This window comes from Dermacentor silvarum, chromosome 3, assembly GCF_013339745.2.
Source record: "Dermacentor silvarum isolate Dsil-2018 chromosome 3, BIME_Dsil_1.4, whole genome shotgun sequence".
Taxonomy (NCBI): Eukaryota; Metazoa; Arthropoda; class Arachnida; order Ixodida; family Ixodidae; genus Dermacentor; species Dermacentor silvarum.
The window spans coordinates 225544681-225565277 of record NC_051156.1 but is presented as its reverse complement, the minus strand read 5'-3'; the positions used below and the strand labels follow the sequence as shown (position 1 = coordinate 225565277).

At 49.0% G+C, this 20597-nt stretch overlaps 1 pseudogene; it reads left to right on the top strand.

The window, feature by feature from the left end:
* The first annotated feature begins 11243 nt into the window (after window positions 1-11243).
* Window positions 11244-12101, top strand: LOC119445243 (uncharacterized; annotated as a pseudogene).
* The last annotated feature ends 8496 nt before the right edge of the window (window positions 12102-20597 follow it).

Sequence of the window (20597 nt, the reverse complement as noted above, 5' to 3'; positions counted from 1 at the left end):
AGACCGTCAGGTACCTCGTTCACTGAGAACAAGGCACCCGTATGGGTGCAAAAACGCCCGAAACATTCTCGTTTTTTCTTTTTGTTTTTCGGTTGGCGAGTGCTCGTTTTCTTCAACCATCTCGCAATTTTTATGCGTTATACACGCCATTTAGCTGTTTTTTCCTAGTATCCTCGGCAAACTATGCGAGGAACGTTGCTTATATTTCTTCGAAGTATGAAACAATGTTCTGAGTGAAGAGCGATAAATGTTTATTCTGTGTAGGTTCATTACAGAGTTTGTAGAAAGTTACTCATTCAAGCATTCCAGGGTGCCATACTGCCACAAATGTAAATGTTTTCCAGACTCATTAAACAACTGCACGTCATAAGAGCTTGAAATTTTGTCAGAATATGTAAAATTTTGAGTGAGATGCGTTGCTAAACATTCACGTTCCTGCTTTAAATGGAATTACTGCAGATAATTACTAAACCCTTATTTTTCCATGTGCTTCTTGTGCATCATATAAGATTCTTAATTTGTTTCTCCGGTGTCCTCGGTGAGCTAAACAAGGCATCTTGTTTATATTTGGGGAAAGCTAGGGGCATGGTATGGGTAATGTGTAGGGGTGTTTCAAATGAGTAGGTTAAACGCGCCTTTTCCCAGTAAATTACGTATGCAAGTGTTCCATAACGTCATTAGTGTGTTTGACGAGCGGTGTTAAACTTATACTGCGGCACTGGCATAATTAAAACTGAGGTCTAATTTTGCGAACATAAGGGGAACAACACGCCAAAACATTACACGTGGGCATGGTTTCAAACTGAACAGTCATATACGGGCAACGTTTTCAAGCATGTGATATAATTACAGGAAACTGAAACTTTTATTGCAACTGCTCGAAAGAAACAGCTTCGCTGGAAATGGGGTAGTAATTCTGCAAGGTGGCACACATCTGCTGTCTTTTTTTCTTGTGAATATTGCAAGTAATTTATGCGTATTGTATTTTGTTGCGTATGACCTCAACAATACTATTACGTTAACTAGCGAAACATTCGTGCTGTAGACTTCAACACCAAGTAGAATTCTTTGCCTAATTATTAAAATTGTTGGTAGCAAATGTTCGTTTTTATTATTGCGCACCGTACTGCTGCTACAGTGCGGGATCAGGGACCTCTGTGAGGCACTCATTGCCTTAGTACCTGCATCATCTTGAAGTTTTGTTTAGTTCCAAACAATAAATGCAAATTAAAATAATTTCTCGGGCCCTCATGGTTCACCATGTGTGGTTGATAAATAGGCCATATAAAATTAACTAGCAGACGCCTTTTCCGGGCTCTATCACATAATATCATAGTATATATAATATATACTACTATATTATGTTATATTATTTATTATATTAATTATATATATATATATATATATATATATATATATTATATATATATAGAGAGAGAGAGAGAGAGAGAGAGAGGAGAGAGGAGCAAGTGGTTTGCGGTTTGCCTCCCCACTCGAGAAATGGTTGGTACGCCACTGTAGCGCTCTGTCCATCCCTACCACGTACATCATAAACAGCAGCGGGGATAAAGGGCAACCCCGTCTCAGTCCCTTGTTGATATCAACTTTATCTTCGCTCGTCATCCCTACCCATTCAACGCAAACAGTGTTTTCTCGGTAAATCTCCCTCAACATGTTGTATACCTCTACTAATAAGCCCCCCCTAGTGGAGATCAGTGCTCACAGCCGGACTCAACACTAAGGCTTGGCGCTCACCAAAATGGCACTTTTTAGAGTTGAGCACAAGACAAGCCTTCTGTATGCAGCTGAGTACAATACTGAGACGCGCGTTTCTATTTGCGCCCAAGCCCAGCGCTCGACCGCTGGCGCCGCTCGCGCGTACCATGTTTTTAGGCGCCGCCGTTGGAACGGAGAACACGCTGGGCTGGTGGTGACTAGGCACAACTGTGGCTGCTGTCAAGGGATCGATGGTATGCCTAAACTAACGCATCACTGTTTTGATGATCCAAATATAATCTCACTATCAGGGAGGGAGCAGTCTACCTGACTGAAGCAGTATTTTTTCATTGGGGTGTTGCTACGCTGCGCTCCGCAACACCCCATCGCCGCTTCGCGTCGGCGCCCGGCACCGCGGCTTCCACCGCGGTACCAGGGCGCGTGTTTCTATTTGCGCCCAAGTCCAGCGCTCGACCGCTGGCGCCGCCATGCGCCGCTTACCATGTTTCTAGCCGCCGCCGTCGGAACGGAGAACACGCTGGGCTGGTGGCGACTAGGCAACTGTGGCTGCTGTCAAAAAAAATTTTCAACCTCGGGAAGAAGGCGCCGACCAGTGCGGACGTGAACAGATCGGCTCCCACCAGTGGCGTAGCCAAGGGGGGGGTTGGGGGGGTTCAAACCCCCCCCCCCCCCGAAATTTTTTGCACCCCCCCCCCCATTAACCCACCCTTTGCTCTCGTCGCTTCGCGCTGACATAATTCAAGAAACCGGTGCTATACTATCACAATTTCATTCCTGGGCGCTTCCGTTTGGGTTGGTAATTTACAGCGAATCATCGCTGCATATGGAAAAAAAACTGTCACGGTGTTTGTCAAGGCCTTGACACTCTGTGAGGTTTTGGGCGCGAATGTGGCGGCCGCATTCTGAAACAACAAATGCGCAACAAATGAAGCAACAAATGTGGCAGCCGCATTTTAGATGAAGGCGAAAATGCTCGAGGCCCGTTTACTTAGATTTAGGTGCACGTTAAGGTCCCCAGGTGGTCGAAATTTCCGGTATACATTTCCGCCGCTTCCCTTCAGGTGCCGGTTAGGCCGCGTTCGCGTAGGAACTTGGTCTCGAAGCTGGCGGAAGCGGCAATAGCTTGCAAAAATCCGCCCGCCTAGGCGGCAAAACAGGCAGAAAAACAGGCGGCGAGCCAAATTGGTCTCGGACCGATTTTTTCGCCATGGCGAAGCGGAAACGTGGCGGAAAGTCGTTCTGCTCGACCGGAAGCTACACTAGCATGTAAACTTCCGGTCGTAACATTGAACATGGCACCAAAAGTGTAGGCTGCAATGCTGATCGACGCGATCAAGAACCACCCCTTTCTCTACGACAAGAGAAGTACTAAAACGTACTGTCAGCAATACTCGCGATAGTATTCAACGTCGCGCGACAGGAGGTGCGGCAACGAAGCCTTGGCGTGACCCAACTTTTTACACTTTAGCAAAGCCAGGCGAACCCACCACTGCCGTTTCCGAGGTTTTCTTGTCTTCCGTTTATTCATTGTCCATTTCTAGAAAATAAGTAGGTAGAAGTATAAAAGTCATTTCTTCTTCCACTTCCATGACAGACAATAGTTAGGCAGATTCCTCGTTGGCGCTCCATAATTCTCCTCGCACGTGCACGGTATGTTGCAGAAGTCGCGGGGTGCTTTTCTCGTCGCGACGATAGATTGGGAGCGTAGGTCTCACGTAGGACGCGCAGGCTTCGGCGAGCCTCAACACAAGGGCCAGCCCGGGTTTTAGCTTTGGTGTTCCCGTTGCCGCTTTCGTGTCCTGGAGGCGCCGAAAATAATACGAAAAGATGAAATGTTATTACAACTTGTAAATAAAAGCTATTAAAGAAATATAATCACGCCTATGCAGCAACCTGTGACACAGCGCTACCGCGCCCGTGTGAGGAGAATTACAGAACGCCAACGAGGAACTTACCGAAGGTCGCAGTTGACACGCGAAATTGCGCAAGATGATCACTTTTGATGACGGGTGGGTCAGTGAATGAACATACCGCTCGAAATAATGCGATAATGAGCGCCACCACGCCGACAAACGTACGCAGACTAGATGGATGTGGACGAAAGCGGCAGCGGCGGCCGCGGTGGTAGCAAAACAAATGTGAACTTGGACATGCGCGGAAAAGATTTTCCGGCCGCTTTGGCCTTTCCGGCCGCTTTGGCCTCTCCACCCGCTTGCCGCTTCCCAAGTGTGAACGTAACCATAGTCTCTCGTTTGCGAATGCGCCCCTACGGAAGGCTGGTAGTTACTGTTGTGTTGCTGAATCCCAAACCAGCAATTACGAAAGGCTGATAGTTGCTGTTGTGTTGTGGAATCCCAAACCAGCAATGTACACACGAAAGGGTTGATGCCAGCAGTGAAATTCCACCGACTCGCAACAGAATGCACGAAACAGACAGCCGACAAGCATGGATTACTGCTGTGCGCAGTACAGCGTAAGTAAACTCTTGTTGCAGGCGCTGACAGTTCTCGTCGGAGTTCACGCGTCCTGAGAAATTGATTATGTGCACTATGCACTGAACAAGACCGGAGTTCATTCCTGCATCACTAGTACACCAATCAGTCGAGATTCTGTGAGGTACAAGGCCGCTTCCTGTTTGAACCGGCCTAAGTGAAGCAGAAATGACTCGCACGCACTACTTAAAAATGCGTACACATGCCATAACTATGCAGTGCGGTGAAATATTCTGTACAATTCTGAATCTGTTGACGTAAAGGCAAATGACGGCTGCCCGCTCGCACACAGCAGAAGACACAGCGGCCCATGCACTTGCCGCAGGAAATGCAAGGCGACGAAAGCTTCGTAAAAAAAAGCATTACTCGTTTTTGCGCGTGTTTAAGTTTTCTAGCGCAAAGACGCAGCGAACAAGCTATTGCTATGGGAGTAGGTATAGCCTGGTAACACGTGCATTTTCACATGTGTAGCCGTCCTTGACCTGTGAAACGCACTTCGCCCCGACGAGTACGACGCCATCTACGCTTAACGGAGATTAACAATTAATGATGTCTTCTCCGATCGGGCGGGTCTCTCAATGATGCGTTTTCGAAGACTGGTCCATTCAGTGGCGCGATGAGAGACGGTTGCTCCAAACGCCCACTGTACCTGTCGTACTTACTGTATTTTACTGAGCTTACATTACTTTTTACTTAATTTCTTCACAAGCACACACTAGAGCACTGCACGGCCCGTTATTGCGTTGGGTGGCCCGCCCGAGCCCGATCAAAACTTTTATGGCGAGACCCGGGCCCGGCCCGGGCCCGGAAATAATCTACGTTATCCGCCCGGCCCGGCCCGCCACCCCTTTACCTTAGGCCCGAGGCGGCCCGAGACCGAAAAATCATGTTTTTCAGAGTTGAGTCGCCCGAGAATAACTCACTGCACGTGACATGCACACCACCAGAAAGCCCGAGCCCGGCCCGGGCCCGGGTGAAAAATGCACACGCCGTGCCCGAGCCCGGCCCGAGCCCGTGAAAAAACAGTTCTACTCGGCCCGGGCTTTCGGGTAAGCCCGAGCCCGTGCAGCGCTCTAGCACACACACACGCGAGGGGGGGGGGGGGGGGGGGGGGTCCCATGTCTTTGATATACATGCATGGAGTGTGCTTAAACTACCGATATTTATTATCGATCACGTCACGTAGAGGAAAACAGACGCTTGCCCCCCCCCCCCCCCCCCCCCGGTCGGGCCGATGAACCCCTCCCGAAAAAATTTCTGGCTACGCCCCTGGCTCCCACTGATTTAAATGTTTTCGGTCGAATTTTTGTGGTTCCTGTGGCCGAGCTGTGCATCATTCGACGCAGTATCTTCTGGGGATCACGTTGATACCGGACCTTTTTCGGTGAGTGGTCCTTTTGCCAAATTATTGGAACTTTTCGTGTGGACCACGCCGGCGTGGCGCGGGTAGGCTTAGGCCTACCTCGACGAAGAGGGGCAACATGCCCGAAGTAGAGATGGTGGAGGGAGAGGAAATCTCTCGCGAAGAAGCGAATCCCCCTGGTTGGACGACAGCGCTCGACAGGAACAAGAAAGCTCGTGTAGAAACGCCAGTTTCGGCGGGCAACGCATCGCACGTGGGCTCGAAGGGAGGCCGCCGCACGGCAGCCCCGCAAGGCGCGATGAAGCGCCTTGCAGCCGCATCGAGGCTCCCTCGGCTACCGAGGGACCACATACGAATTATCGTCAGGCCGAGGGGCGGACTTGACATCAGAAAAACAAGCCAAATTAGGCTCGCACAAGCTCTTGCCATGGCGGCTGCTCTAGCCCCGGCAGAGACCGAGGGTGACATCGTTTACCCTAACGTTGCCCAGAACATTCTCGTCGTTTCCACTCCGTCGAAGAAGAATGCAAGCGCCTATGCAGGGATCCAACAGATTCGGCTAAGGGAAGGATCATACAAGGTGGCGGCATATATGGCGGCCCCCGATAACACGTCTAAAGGAGTCGTACGAGGCGTGGACACCGACATCAGCGGGGCCCAGCTCCAAGCGATGATTGTCAACCAGCGAAATCCAAAGGCCCTAGAAGCTAAGAGGATCAAGAACACCACTAAGGTGGTAGTGCTTTTCGATGGCATGAAGGGGCCGAACTACGTCATGTGCGGCGTCAGCTTGCTACGCTGCACGCTCTACAAGCGCCAAACCGACATGTGTTACGCGTGTGGAGGCCTAGGCCACAGGGCCGATGTTTGCCCCTACCCAAACAAGAGGGTGTGCAGAGACTGTGGACTCGCCTCTCCACCCGAAGATCACCAGTGCTCACCGAAATGTACCCTTTGCGGAGGACCTCATCCCATGGCGGACAGAACGTGTAAGCAACGCTTTCAAGTCCCTTACGTCGTGCGACGGAGAAGACGGCGCCGAAAGCGCGCCAAAAAGACTCAGCAACAGCTGGCCCAGGAGGGTCGGCCACGTGATTCCAGCGTGGCAAGTGCTCCCAGGCGGGGGCGCCCCGTTACACCAGCTGGCCGCCGGCGCAGCTCTCGCTCCAGAGGGCGCTCTCACTCCGAGTTCGGATCCAGGAAGAGCCTACCTGGGCGGATTGTGCCAAGCAGAAACCAGCGGCGCCGCCACCAAAGGTAACGCGGGTAGCATTGCCTGAGCATAGGGAAGACCCCAGGGTAGCTACGTTGATCCAAGAGAATGCTCGCCTGCAGGCACAGGCGCGCTCGGGTAAGGGGCTTTACTCGGGTAAACGTAGGGCCTCGCCCCCGCAAGGTTCCTGACCCATAGAGTCCCACTCCCCGCAAGGGGAGCAAGGGGAGTGGGACTCTATGGAGACCGAGTCCAACAGTAAGGCACTGGAAAGCATGCAGCAATCGATTAAACAGCTTGCTGATAGCATGACTACCCTACTTAAAAGAGTGTCGTCTCTTGAAAGTATGCAGGCAGCGCTAGTTACGGCACGCTCGCCTCCGAAAGGCTCGAGCATTGCACAGTCGCCTGCAGGCGCGGTAGCAGTGAACCCCATAAGGGAGTGGCTAATGGAGAACAGTAATCATGGCGGGCAACACTAATCAGCTGGCCGTGTGGCAGTGGAATTGCGCTAGTTTCAAAAGGCGCAGGGATCCGCTGCAGCAGTTTGTCGCTTCTCAGGCGGTCAAACCGCACGTAATTATATTACAAGAAACTCTCTGTGATGCGCTAACATTCCCGGGCTATCGAGTCGTTTCGGTGCGCGAGGACGGGAAGCGCGGTTTGGCAACCTTGGTCGCGAGAAAATGCTCCTTTCAGGAACACATATTACAACTGGGCAAAACCAGGGCGGAGGTGATTATGGTCGAAATCATCCCCAACAGCTGGCTCAAAAACAGTGTTTTCATCCTGAATGTCTACAGCTCAACGTCGGACAACCGGCAGGCGTTTGCTTCAATCATGGCAAAAGCGGTGGCTCTGGCCAAGGGAGCCCCCATCGTGGTAGCGGGAGACTTTAACGCTCCGCACGACGCTTGGGGCTACCATAGGCAATCCCCCAAGGGTAACAACCTCCTAAAGGCGGTATCGGACTGTTCGCTGGAACTTATTACGGATCCACAATACCCGACGAGAACTGGCACGTCGGTGGCCCGAGACACAACTCCGGACTTGGCGTTCGTCAAGAACCTCCCAGTGGCAGGGTGGCAAAATTTACAAGAAAATCTAGGTAGCGACCACTTCATATTGGCTATTACCCTAACAGTCAATGCAGCTCCCCTCAGAGAATTTAAAGCGACGGACTGGGATGCCTTTCGGAAATTGCGAAAGGAGGACCAGGATGAATACGACTGCTTAGACAGCCTCTTTGCGAGGCTCAAGGAGGATGCTAATGCTGCGACCAAGGTTGTCAAAACGGACCTGCGGGTTGATCGGGTGGATGCGCGTCTCGCGCATCTCTTAGAGGCCAAGAATTCAGTCCTAGCCCGATGGAGGACGCGAAGATTTAATCACAGACTTCAAAAGAAAATTGCGCAGCTCAATCGCGAGATTGAAACCCACTCTATTGAACTGTCGAAACAGCAGTGGAACGAAGTATGTTCTTCTGTTGACGGACAGATGAGAGTGGGAGGGAAGTGGAACCACCTCAAATAATTACTTGATGAGTCGCAGTCCAAGGGTAATCAAAGGTTGGCTATTGACAGAATCGTTCATAGCCAAAAGGCGAAGGGGGTGTCCGAAAAGGCCCTCCTGCAGGGGTTAGCGGACAGATATCTTCCGCTGGGCCCTTCCGGGGACGCGGACTATCCTCGTTACCGTGGGGGACTGGTTGAGGAGCTGGACGAACCTTTCACTCAACCTGAAATTCGGGAGGTCCTCCGCGAGCTCAATGGGCGCTCTGCACCGGGCCCGGATGGAATCTCAAATAAGCTCTTACGTAACTTGGACGGTAAATCCATCGAGAAGCTCACTGAGGAAGTCAACAAAATCTGGGAGACGGGGCTAGTCCCCGAATCCTGGAAGACGGCCTCCGTTGTGCTCATCCCAAAGTCAGGCAAACCTCTAGCGCCGGAGAACATGCGACCCATCTCGCTTACGTCCTGCGTGGGCAAGGTGGCCGAACATGCGATTCACAATCGGGTATCCCGGTACGTAGAATGCAAAGAGCTATTTCCACACAATATGGTAGAATTTAGACCTGCACTATCCATACAGGACGTCATGCTCCTTATCAAGAGACAAATTACTGACAACTACACCAGGGATACTAGCTGCATACTAGCTCTAGACCTGGCTAAAGCTTGTGCTTGAGCAACGCCTCCTATTTAGGAGGCGTTGGCTTGAGGCAGTCTCGGATGTGGGGCTGGGACGTTTCCACGCATACGTTAGCTCCTTTCTCAGGGATCGCGGGGCTACCATCAAGATCGTTTAAGTAAAATCCGAGGAATTTACCTTGGGAGCGAGAGGCACTCCACAGGGGGCAGTCATATCTCCTCTACTCTTCAATATTGCCATGAAGGGCCTCTCGGAGCGACTCGCCATGGTGCGCGGGACTAACCATGCTCTCTACGCGGACGATATCACCGTGTAGTGCATGGGAGGGTCCGACGCCGGGGTAGAGCAGGCGCTTCAACAGGCACTCGACATAACGGAGAACTTCCTAGTCGGTTCGGGCCTGAGCCTGTCACCGGCTAAGTCCGAGTTATTACTGTACAGACCCACCCGACAAGGCGTGAGGAACCTCACTCATTTAGAGCCGATTCCCATAGCTATGTACACACGGGATGGGCTGATGATCCCCAGGGTAGACTCCATCAGGATCCTTGGAAGGGGGAAACTCGGACTATAGCCCACATCACCTCCAAGACAGAGAACATGCTTAGACTCATACTCAGGGTCTCAACCGCAGGGGAGGGCTGAGCGAGAGCAATCTTCTTTGGCTCTATCATAGCCTCTACCATGCGTTTCTCATGAGCCACATTAATTACATCGCTTCGGCGCAGCACTGGCCCAAAAGGGAAGAGGCAAAAATCGATGCAAATGCGCAAAAGTATAAAGCGAGTTCTAGGCTTGCCTATCACCACCAGCACCGAGAAGCTCATACATGCATAACTCCCTCACGGAGGTGATCGAGGCCCAGCAGATGGCTCAGATCGTGCGTCTATCGTCCTCGCGGGCTGCTAGGCGCATTCTGGAATCCATAGGCTGCGGTCTTACGGATACTAACGAACGTAAAGTGACTCTACCGTCCTCAATCAGAGGCACGTTTACGGTAGCTCCACTTCCAAGAAATGTCCACCCGCAATACAATGTAGGGCGCCGCATAGCTCGGGCCCGTTCTTTATTGAAATCGGTTGCAGATAGTCGGGATCTCGCAGCCTTTGTCGATGCAGCCCAGTACGGGCGTTCCAATTGCTTCGCAGTGGTTTCGGTCGACCACACTGGCACACTCCTATGTTCTGCCTGTTAGAAATGTTTCGGCAACGGTGGCTGAGCAAGTGGCCATCGCTATAGCAATGAAGGACCCAATCGCGTCCAAATATATTCACAGACTCGCGGTCCGCAGCTAGGGCTTTCGCCTCAGGCTCGATCTCGCGGGAGGCAGCAGTGTTTCACATCATAAAATGGTTCCCGGCCCACATGGGGGCCAACGTACATCCCAATGTTCCCAACGCTAATGAATTTTCCCATGACCGTGCGCGAGGTTTCGCTCACCGCGGCCCGGCGGTCCCGGTGGATTCGCAGGGGGGGAACGCTGGGAGGTACAGGGACTCGCTCCTAGCTTTCCACGAGATCTTGACGCATTATCTTTCTCGGAGGGCTTTTCCACTTCCTCACCCTAGACTCACTCGACCGCAATCGTCGGCCTTGAGGATGCTCCAAACGGGGTCTTTCCCTTCGAGGGGCAGGTTTAGTCACTTCTCGCCCAACATCAAACCGCAATGTCCAGACTGCGGAGAGGCGTATTGCTCATTATGAGCCCATGTGCTCTGGCAATGTCCTGCGTTACGCGACACAGTTCATCAACGAAGAGGACTGGGAGGAAGCCCTTAAAAGCGGCGACCTCTCGGTTCAACTTCGGGCTGTCCAGAGGGCGGAGGGCCACGGTCTTCCGGTGGGCTCGGCGGCTGTGCACAGACGCAGACCGCTAATCCATTCACTCTTGTCATGCAGGTGTTTCAGCGCGCACTCGTGCGCCTGTTGCTTCCATCCTTAGTGACGGCTTTCCTGGCAGTCCCGCTGCAATATTGTGCCTGGTCAGGTGAACATGACAGGATTGCCTGTCACCCATCCCTGATGCGCACCTCTGGATTTGCACCGCCCTTCAGGCCCCTGGATTTCGTCGGGAGCAGCAGATCTGCGTTTTCGACGACACCGCTACCGAAGACGGTAGTGCTCGATGCAGCGTGGACAAACCTGTCGCCATCAACATCAACTCCCCGGTCAACTATAAAAGAGCAGTCAAAGAGCACTCCCCGGTCAACTATAAAAGAGCAGCCGCCGAGCAGAGCTCGGCGGCTGTGCACAGACGCAGACCGCTAATCCATTCACTCTTGTCATGCAGGTTAGTTAAGCTTACAGTCTTTTTTCTAAGAAGTCTAGCAATCGTTTCCTGCTTCAGCTGCCGAGCCCGCACTGCTGCCTTCTTGTCGCTCTTGAGTGTTCTGATGTAATTCGTGCTTTGTTGATGATGTCGGGTGATGTCGAAAGCAACCCGGGCCCGGACTCCGATGCTTTACTAGCTGAATTGAAGAACTTGTCTGCTGGACAGTCGCAATTAATCAGTCACGTTCAAGACCTGAAAACTCATCTAGTGTCGACGGACAAAGCTATTGCTGATCTGGGCAGGCGCATGACTGATCTAGAGGGGCATTATCAAAATCTTGTCTCCCTACGCTCTGACTTCGAAACCATGAAAACGTGTACCGCTCAAGTGGCCACCGTGGTACACAGGCTTGAAACGCGTATTGATGACGCCGAGAACCAGTCACGACGCAATAATCTTATTTTTTATGGCCTCCCTGAATCAACTGGATCAGAGACGTTTGCCCAGACCGAGCAACTTATCATCAAGCACTGCCAGGATCATTTGAATATTTGTATCGAGCCGAAAGAAATTGAGCGCGCACATCGTCTCGGTCATCGCACAGATACTAACCGCCACCGTCCTATCATAGCGAAATTCACCTTCCATAAAACAAAAGAATTGGTTCTTTCTAACGGCCGCAAGTTCAAAGGAACCAGCTTCAGCGTTGGAGAGGATTTCTCTCGTTCCGTACAAAACGCTCGCCGGCATCTCGTTACTTTCGCTAAAAGCAAATCCTTACCTTTCTCTCTGCGATTCAAAACACTGCATATGGGCCATAAGCGCTACGTCTACGACGAGCAAACACAATCTGTCAAAGAAATAATATAGCAATTTCCCCGTCGTAAAAATGTCCGTTGCACTGTTAAGCCCAAATCTAACATATCATTGTCTGTCATCTTTACGAACGCACGCAGTTTCCTTCCAAAACGTGACGCTTTTTCCAACCTTGTTTTATCATCCAACAGTAATATAATGGTGATAACCGAAACGTGGCTAACAGAAGATATAACAGATACAGAAGTACTAGCCGACCTACCGGAATTTCATGTCTATCGAAAGGATCGCAAAGGCATGCGGGGGGGCGGTGTACTGATTGCTGTGCACCAGCAGTTATCGTGCTCCGTAGCCAAAAACATCACTTCTAATCTTGAAGTATTGTGGCTAATTATTCACGCTTCCCCCCATACAATCATTCTAGGTGTTTGCTACAGGCCTCCAAATAATATTTCAGATTTCACATTTAAACTTAATAACAGTTTGAGTGACCTTAGTAATCAACACCCACAAGCACAAGTCCTCCTGTTTGGTGATTTTAATTTTCCCCAAATAGACTGGAGCAATGACGTCCCCATAACTATGGGCAGTGAGCCTGCCAGAGATTTTGTGGATTTCTGCCTTAATTTCAATTTAACTCAACTTGTATCAGAACCTACACGCGTTGCACTAAGCACTTCTAGCATCTTAGATCTCATCCTAACCAGCAATCCGGAAAGCTTATCATCAATAGCATATCTACCTGAAGTCAGCGATCATAAAGTAATTCACGCCACATTTTCGTTTCAACCCGTAAGACGTGATTTAGTCAGCAAAACAATCCGCCTGTACAATAAAGGTAATTATGATGCCATTAATAGTGATCTGAGCGCATTTCTTCCTATGTTCGTGAGGTTATGTTCTACGCGCTCTACAAATGAAAACTGGGTAATATTTAAAAACAAGCTAGGTGATCTCGTTGACAAGTTTATACCGAGAATAACGTTCCGCGGAAACCGTAACAAGCCATGGTTCACTAAAACTCTTAAGCGACTTGAAAACAAAAAGAAACGTCTCTTCCGCTCAGCCAAACTAAACGGACACCCCTCTGCTTGGGGGAAATATTTTGTGGCCGAAGACGCTTATCTGAGGGCTATACGGAATGCTAAATTCTCCTTTTTCCACGATGAACTGCCTAAAATGCTTACAAACAGCCCTCGACAATTTTGGCAAATAATAAACCCTCAGGAGGCGCGCATGATCAGCGTGTTAAATGCACATGGCGAAGTAGTCAGCGACAGCGAGTGTGCTGACATTTTTAATGCCGCCTTTTTCTCTGTATTTACTAACGAGACTTCAACTCCAGATCTTCCCACATCTACTGACATATCTGCGTGTATGCCACCAACTATATTCTCGGCAGAAGGAATCACCTCGATCATTGATAACGTCAAGCTTTCATCGTCAGCAGGTGTAGATGATATCAATTCCAAACTCTTAAAAATTATTAAATATGTATCTGCTGCGTACCTAACTTTGTTGTTTTCGCAGTCACTCTCTACAGGCATCTTACCATCCGACTGGAAAGTGGGCAAGGTCGTTCCAGTCTTCAAGTCGGGCAATAGAGAAACCCCATTAAATTATCGTCCGATATCATTAACTAGTGTCCCCTGCAAAATCATGGAACACGTCATATACTCGCATATCATGAACTTCTTAGACTCAATCTGTTTTTTTCACCCTTGTCAGCACGGATTTCGAAAAGGCTATTCTTGCGAAACGCAGTTGGCAATTTTCCTTCACGACCTGCATGTTAACCTTGACAGTAACCTTCAGACTGATGCCATATTCCTAGATTTTGCAAAAGCATTTGATACAGTTCCTCATAAACGTTTGCTGCTAAAATTATCTCAGTTAAATTTACACCCCGACGTACTAAAGTGGATAGAAGCATTCCTGACTAACCGCTCTCAGTTTGTTTTCGTTAATAACCATTCTTCTAGCAGACTCCGCGTAACATCAGGCGTCCCGCAGGGATCCGTCTTAGGACCGCTTCTTTTTCTAATTTACATTAATGATCTACCAACACAGGTATCATGTAACATTCGTATGTTTGCAGATGATTGTGTAATCTACCGCAGAGTTACCAACACATTTGACCACACATTAATCCAGAACGATCTCAATAATGTACAAGAATGGTGTAATCGCTGGCTAATGAACCTAAATCCTAACAAATGTAAACTCGTGTCTTTCACACGCTGCCGTAACCCCCTCACATTTACCTATTCCATTGCTGATGTTCCAATAGAATCAGTCCAATCATTCAAATATCTTGGTGTCACTCTATCTTGTGATCTGTCCTGGCGCTTGCACACTACTAACATCATCTCATCAGCCAATAGATCACTGGGATTTCTTAGGCGACATTTACGTCATACCTCACAACAAGTAAAAGCGTTGGCCTATAAATCATTTGTAAGATCGAAACTTGAGTATGCATCTCCCATCTGGAACCCGCATCAGAATTATATCATAAATGCACTCGAAGCTGTACAAAATCGTGCTACTAGGTTTATTCATTCTTCATATTCGTACGATATCAGCATTTCATCGATGAAAGCGGAATCTGGCTTGGAAGCTCTTTCTTTCCGTCGACAGGTTGCCACCCTCTCTCTCTTCCGTTCATTTTTTTACAGCTCCCTAAATCACCCACCGTACATCACGCCACCTTCATACATATCTCATCGCACCGGTCATCCGCTTCAAGTTGCACGCGCACGTGCCCGGACCACCACTTTTCAAGCATCATTTTTTATTCGAGCATCAAGGGACTGGAACGGCCTTCCACACGCCATCGCAGCCATCACAAGCCCATCTGCCTTTACCGAAGCTATTATCACATATCTCAAAACGAACGCCTGTATTTAATGTTTATTATTATTTTTTTAACCACCCCTTATGTAATACCCCTCCAATGGGGTCTTTAAGGTATTAAAGTGAAGTGAAGTCCCTGCGCGGGAGCGGCCCGCGACTGCTACCGACTTCCCCTGAAAGGGGGCGTCCCAATGCAGTTCCTCAGGACCTGAATAAATGTTCTTGGTCAGCCTGTTTTTCGACCTCCTTGGAGTCACCAAACCCAAACGGGAGTTTGCGACTGTAGCACCCTCTGCGAGATACATGTCGAATTCAAAGTTCGGCAGACGACACTTTAATACATAGGCCACTTATCACTTGGTCTCGCCGTAATTTGCAAACGTGAACAAGCTCAAGCATATTATTGATGACAAATGCTTGTAATATGAAGTGTTTTTGAAACTGAAAAAAAAAATGATGGAAACGAAAGTTTGAGCATCAAAGGCAGAAAGTGATCATCGTACGACGCCGCTGGATGGGTGATGAAATTGTTCACCTTCGACGGCTGCTCTCATCAGTGCTCCTGGTTAGCAGCGATGATCGACTGCGTTGTCTTCGCCGACAGATTGCTTACTGGATTCTAGCATCAAAAGTAGTTTCGTGCTAATCACGCAGACACAGCTTCTATCGTCATCGCCTGCTACAAAATGGCGCCTGAATTGAACATCCCCCTTTTCGTCGTCTGGGGCGGTATTCTGAAACGTTCCACTTCGGCGATATTTCGCCTAGGCGAAAGTCGCGTTCAATATGTCAACCGGCTGCTTATCCGCAACGTCAGCATGCACTACCAACACGCGCTCTCGAATGCTTCGCAAAACACACGAGAGGGCGCACCATGCAAGTGCAGAGTAGGGTGCCTCGATGCGTGCGCCCCCCTCCGCCGCCGTGGAGGGTGGAGACAACCGCGTCGTCTGCTACGGCGTCCGCCATTATGATGCCCTCTCCGCAGGCAGCCTATAGCCAGGATAGGCAGCAAGCGGTACTTTGCGCAGCTGCACGTAGACTTCGTTATGTAAAACGTGTGGTACTTTAACGATATGACGAGAACACAAAGTTTTCGCATCGGCAGCGTGAAGGTCTCCGATTTACGTTCTGTAATCTTTATTTTTAGAGCGGAATTTGCAGCCGGTCTCGCTGGCAGCGGAAGGCTACCATACACGCCAGCTGCGTAAACACCTTAAGATAGCGTCTTGTTGGGCTATATATTGGTTAAACGTGCGAAACACACACACACACACGCGCGCGCGATTCCTATCGCATTTCGTTGTGTGTGTTTTGTGCCTTCAACAAAATTGTAAAAAACATTCGTGTTTTCGAATCAGTCATCAGCTACCCCATTTATGGACTGCATGCTGCAACGCAGGGTATTCTGAATTTTTTTATTTCGTTTACCGTCCTGTAAATGTGCAGATGGGTAAAAATTGTTGAATACATGTCAGATGATTTGGTGCTCTACATATGGCTTTTGTGGCATTAAATCATGGCTCTCATGCAGGCATTGACTATGGAACCTTGTTGAGCATGTTTTCCGCAGCAATATAGCTTAAACCGGTAACTGTTATAAAGCAGCCGGTCATCGATATCTTTAAAATAAAGCGGCCACACGGCTTCTCAACGTAGAGGAAACAAAATGCATTCAATACATAGCGATTTCTCATGTCGTAGATTGTTTATTTGGTTGAGAATTTTTTCAAGAACAAGCGCTACAACTCACTGCAAATTAACTGCAGCGCATGTCTTGCTTCCACTCCCACTGATTCTCGTGGCTTCGAGCTGGCGCGACATGCGTGTCACGATTTTCATGTTATTAGAACGTGTCACCCATGGTCGTCAGACATTGTTGTCTCGTCATACCAATTTTGGTATATATCAAGTTAGCGAAACGTCCGCAAGAGTACCAAGACCGTGGCACGCAAATCATGCCGCTCATGACATTCATGCTTTGATTTTCATGTTATAACCTGTCATTTATGTTCGTCATGCAGTCATCTTGTGGCATACCAATTTTCGTATTCATCCCATTAACGAAACGGCCAGGGAAGCACCAAGACCGTGACACGTAAATCATGCCGCTCATGACATGCATGTCACGGTTTTCATGTTATGACCTGTCATTTATGTTCGTCATGCAGTCATGTTGTGCCATACCAGTTTTAGCATACATCCCATTAACGAAAGGGCTAGGAGAGCACCAAGACCGTCGCACGTAAATCATGCCGCTCATGACATTCATGCTTTGATTTTCATGTTATGGCCTGTCATTTATGTTCGTCATGCAGTCTTGTTGTGGCATACCAATTTTCGTATACATCCCGTTAACGAAACGGCCAGGAGAGCCCAAAGTCGTAGGCGGCTAGATAGATAGATAGATAGATAGATAGATAGATAGATGGATAGATGGATAAATAGATATGCTCAATGTGGCCGAAGTGCGCTAAGAAATGCTTCGCATTTAAAAGCGCACAACGTAGGCGCAGATCTTTACGCACTTGCAGCTCATGCACAACAAGCGTTTAAGAACAGCGCATTTTGTGCTATCCAGAAACGAACGAGTTAAACCGGCACGTTTACATGCCAGATATGAAGACTACAAGACGGACAAACGCTACGGGAAATAGCGTGCAAATGAACTATTACACACGGTGCACTGGTGATTACGATTAAGCCCGATCGGGATCTGATTTCTCAACAATGATCGGGTTCCTTCTGCAGCTTGGGCAAGGGAGCTGATGACGATCGAGAAATTCGATCCGTATAAGGCTCGATCGCGATCAAAAGTGCCAGTGTCACACAGCTTCAACTCCCCAAACACAGAAAGGCAATAACGTATACGCTGCACAAACAGGAACGGTCCGTGGGTTGCCACTTGTCGCGCCTGATCTTTACCAGCCACAGGAGTCGCCTCTTCGGATCTTTCGGAACATCTTCCAGCCATTTCGCGAATGGTTTGTGCACTGTGGTACGCAACACCTGGGCATTTTGCCCTAGAAGACGCCGCACACGTGTCTCACTCAACCAGGCGCGACGATGCGTGGGGAGTGCAATGGCGGCCGCCGGTCGAAAGGCGGCATTCACCCCTTCACAGAATGACTCCACCCTCCACGGCGGCGGAGGGGGGCGCACGCATCGAGGAACCCTAGTGCAGAGTAGGGTGCCTCGATGCCAGCGCCGCCGTTCAGGGTGGTGCCAACCTTTGACCGCCCCCGCGCCGCCGCTTTCTCGCTGCGACGCCATATTGTGTCACAGCGAGCCGTTGCGATTGCTTGGTGCCGGTGCTGAGTTCGAGGCACAGTGCGCGCGGATGCTTCGCGGACGCTTCTACTTGCTAGACAGTGTTCAGCCGCATGACTGACAAGCTATCAAGTGCATCGTGTCGACATGACGGGCTGTTGTGTTCCCAAGTGCGCCGGATCGACGCGTAAAGGACTGGGTTGTTTTCGCTTCCCCCGGGACCCAGAGCGACGGAAGAGATGGGAAGCCCAAGTAAAGCACGATCACTGGAAGGCAACGGATAACTCCTGCATTTGCGAGGTAAGTGTCAAGAATGTTTAGACTACCGCACCGTGTTTTTCATTTAAATAAGAAAGTATTCTCTGATCCTCGCTCACGTACCTACGTTCGCTCACGAACTAAGTAAGCACTGCACCGATGCTGTCTGAGTAGCGTATGGTTTGCGAGCGCGCGTCGCATAGGCTTTTTTCGTTTTGATGGGCGCAGTCTGTACCCTTATTTTAAGGACTGACGAATATGCTTAGCCGCGAAATAGTCTTACATTAGCTACGAATCGTCACGTAAGCCACCTATTTTCCTTTTTCATGGGAAGCACACATCGTGTGTGTCTCTTGTTTCTTTTTTTTCGGTACTGGTTATTTGGGACTAAAGAACGCAGTGCTTCGTCTGGGGAGAGCGGCTGTTTTGTACGTGGTAAGCAAAACATTGTGATGTTCTCTGATTTCTCAGGAGATATCTTGCGGACCTCAGGGTGTTACGTTACATAGCTGATTTTTTAGACTTGTACATATTTGTAGCGTGGTGATCGTAAGCCGATGGTCATTCGTGCTCATTCCCGATCGTAGTGGGTACTGTGACGGTCTTTAAATACCTGTGCACGGTATGCCCAGGTGTAGTAGAGTTAAGGGGCATCATGGGACCGAAATGTTTCGGCGCTTTCTGGCATGGTGTCTGTTGTAGCCTGTGCATTTCTTCGAAACGTGTGAAGCGAGGTAATACAGCATTGCTTCTGCTAAAATTTATTTTTAAGCACTGTAATGGGTTCTCTGTATTTACAAGGCAACTATTCATATCAATAATCACTTTTGTTGTTTTACCTGTACTTAGAAACACTTTGAAGAGGACCAGTACGACGGAAATCGACAGGATGGGCGCCGTCTGTTAAAGTCAACAGCCCTACATCATCATGGACTATATTTTCGAAGTGAAAAACATTGCTAATCTGTAAGTTTCATTTACGGTTTTTGTACGTGATATGTATGCAGTGTTGTTTATTTTTTCAATGTAGTTATCAGTGTTCTAATGGTTTTTTATGAAATGTTCTGTACTCGCCATCGATGTGTTTGGCTGATGCGACGTATTCGATGGTAGCTGATGTATGTATTCTGGCTGGATATCTTGATTAATATTACCCGCGGTTGCGTTTTCTTGTTTGCATTCTTGTTTTCGATTTATATTGTGTGTAATAAGGTTGATGTACTCACTTGAACCCCCCCCCCCCCATGTAATGAATAAATTAAAAAAACTCTCCCTATCCCGAACCCGAATTGTGTGTGTTGAGCCTACCTTGCGATTTTTTTTTATCTCGTCTTTCAACATAACCTTCAGGCGCCACACAGTACATATCATTTTTTATGTACATATCTCTTTCATGATTGACTGTACTAGACATTGCTAAGTAAATGAATTTTGTGCATCGTTTGGTTTCTTGTGTGTACTACGCAAGATTGACACAGACAAGTTATGTAACATTTTTCTCTACAGCACTAACTAAACCTTATTTTCACATCGCAGTTATTTTTACACCAGCTTAATCCTGTCAGCACACAGTTTTGTGGGCAAAATTGCACGTAGATATCGTCAAATAATTGCAACGAACGCGAAGAGCACGCGCAACGCAAGGGAAACTAACCGCCGTGGCCGAGTGGCTGGCTACGGTAAAGGAGGCGTGACGTGTAAACCAAAATACAACAGCGAAAAAGAAAAACTTCCACACACAGGGGGTCGCAAACCTTATAAACCAAGCATCGAAGCGCAAAAAAAAAAAAAAAGTGCGTGTTTTAAACATACACACGGCATATTAAATGTGATTGAATTAGGCAACTTGGGGCATGTTCCAGGCGCCATACATTTACGTCTTCGACCTTCGACGAGTTAACGGCTATTGGTTATAAAGATATGCAGGTGGGACACCGATAAAAAAATCCTCATCAAGGCAAAGCACTTGGAAGCGCGCCGCGAGTAACACTTTATGAACGCAAGCGTAGCTTGAGTCTCAGCTCGTGTGACACAATATGGCGGCGCCAGCGGGGTTGTCTCCACCCTGGACGGCGGCGCTGGTCATCGAGGCACCTTAGTGCAGAGTAAAACCCCTCTATATAAAAAGCAGCGCCACTCTTCTCCTCCGCCTTCCCTCCTCCTCGT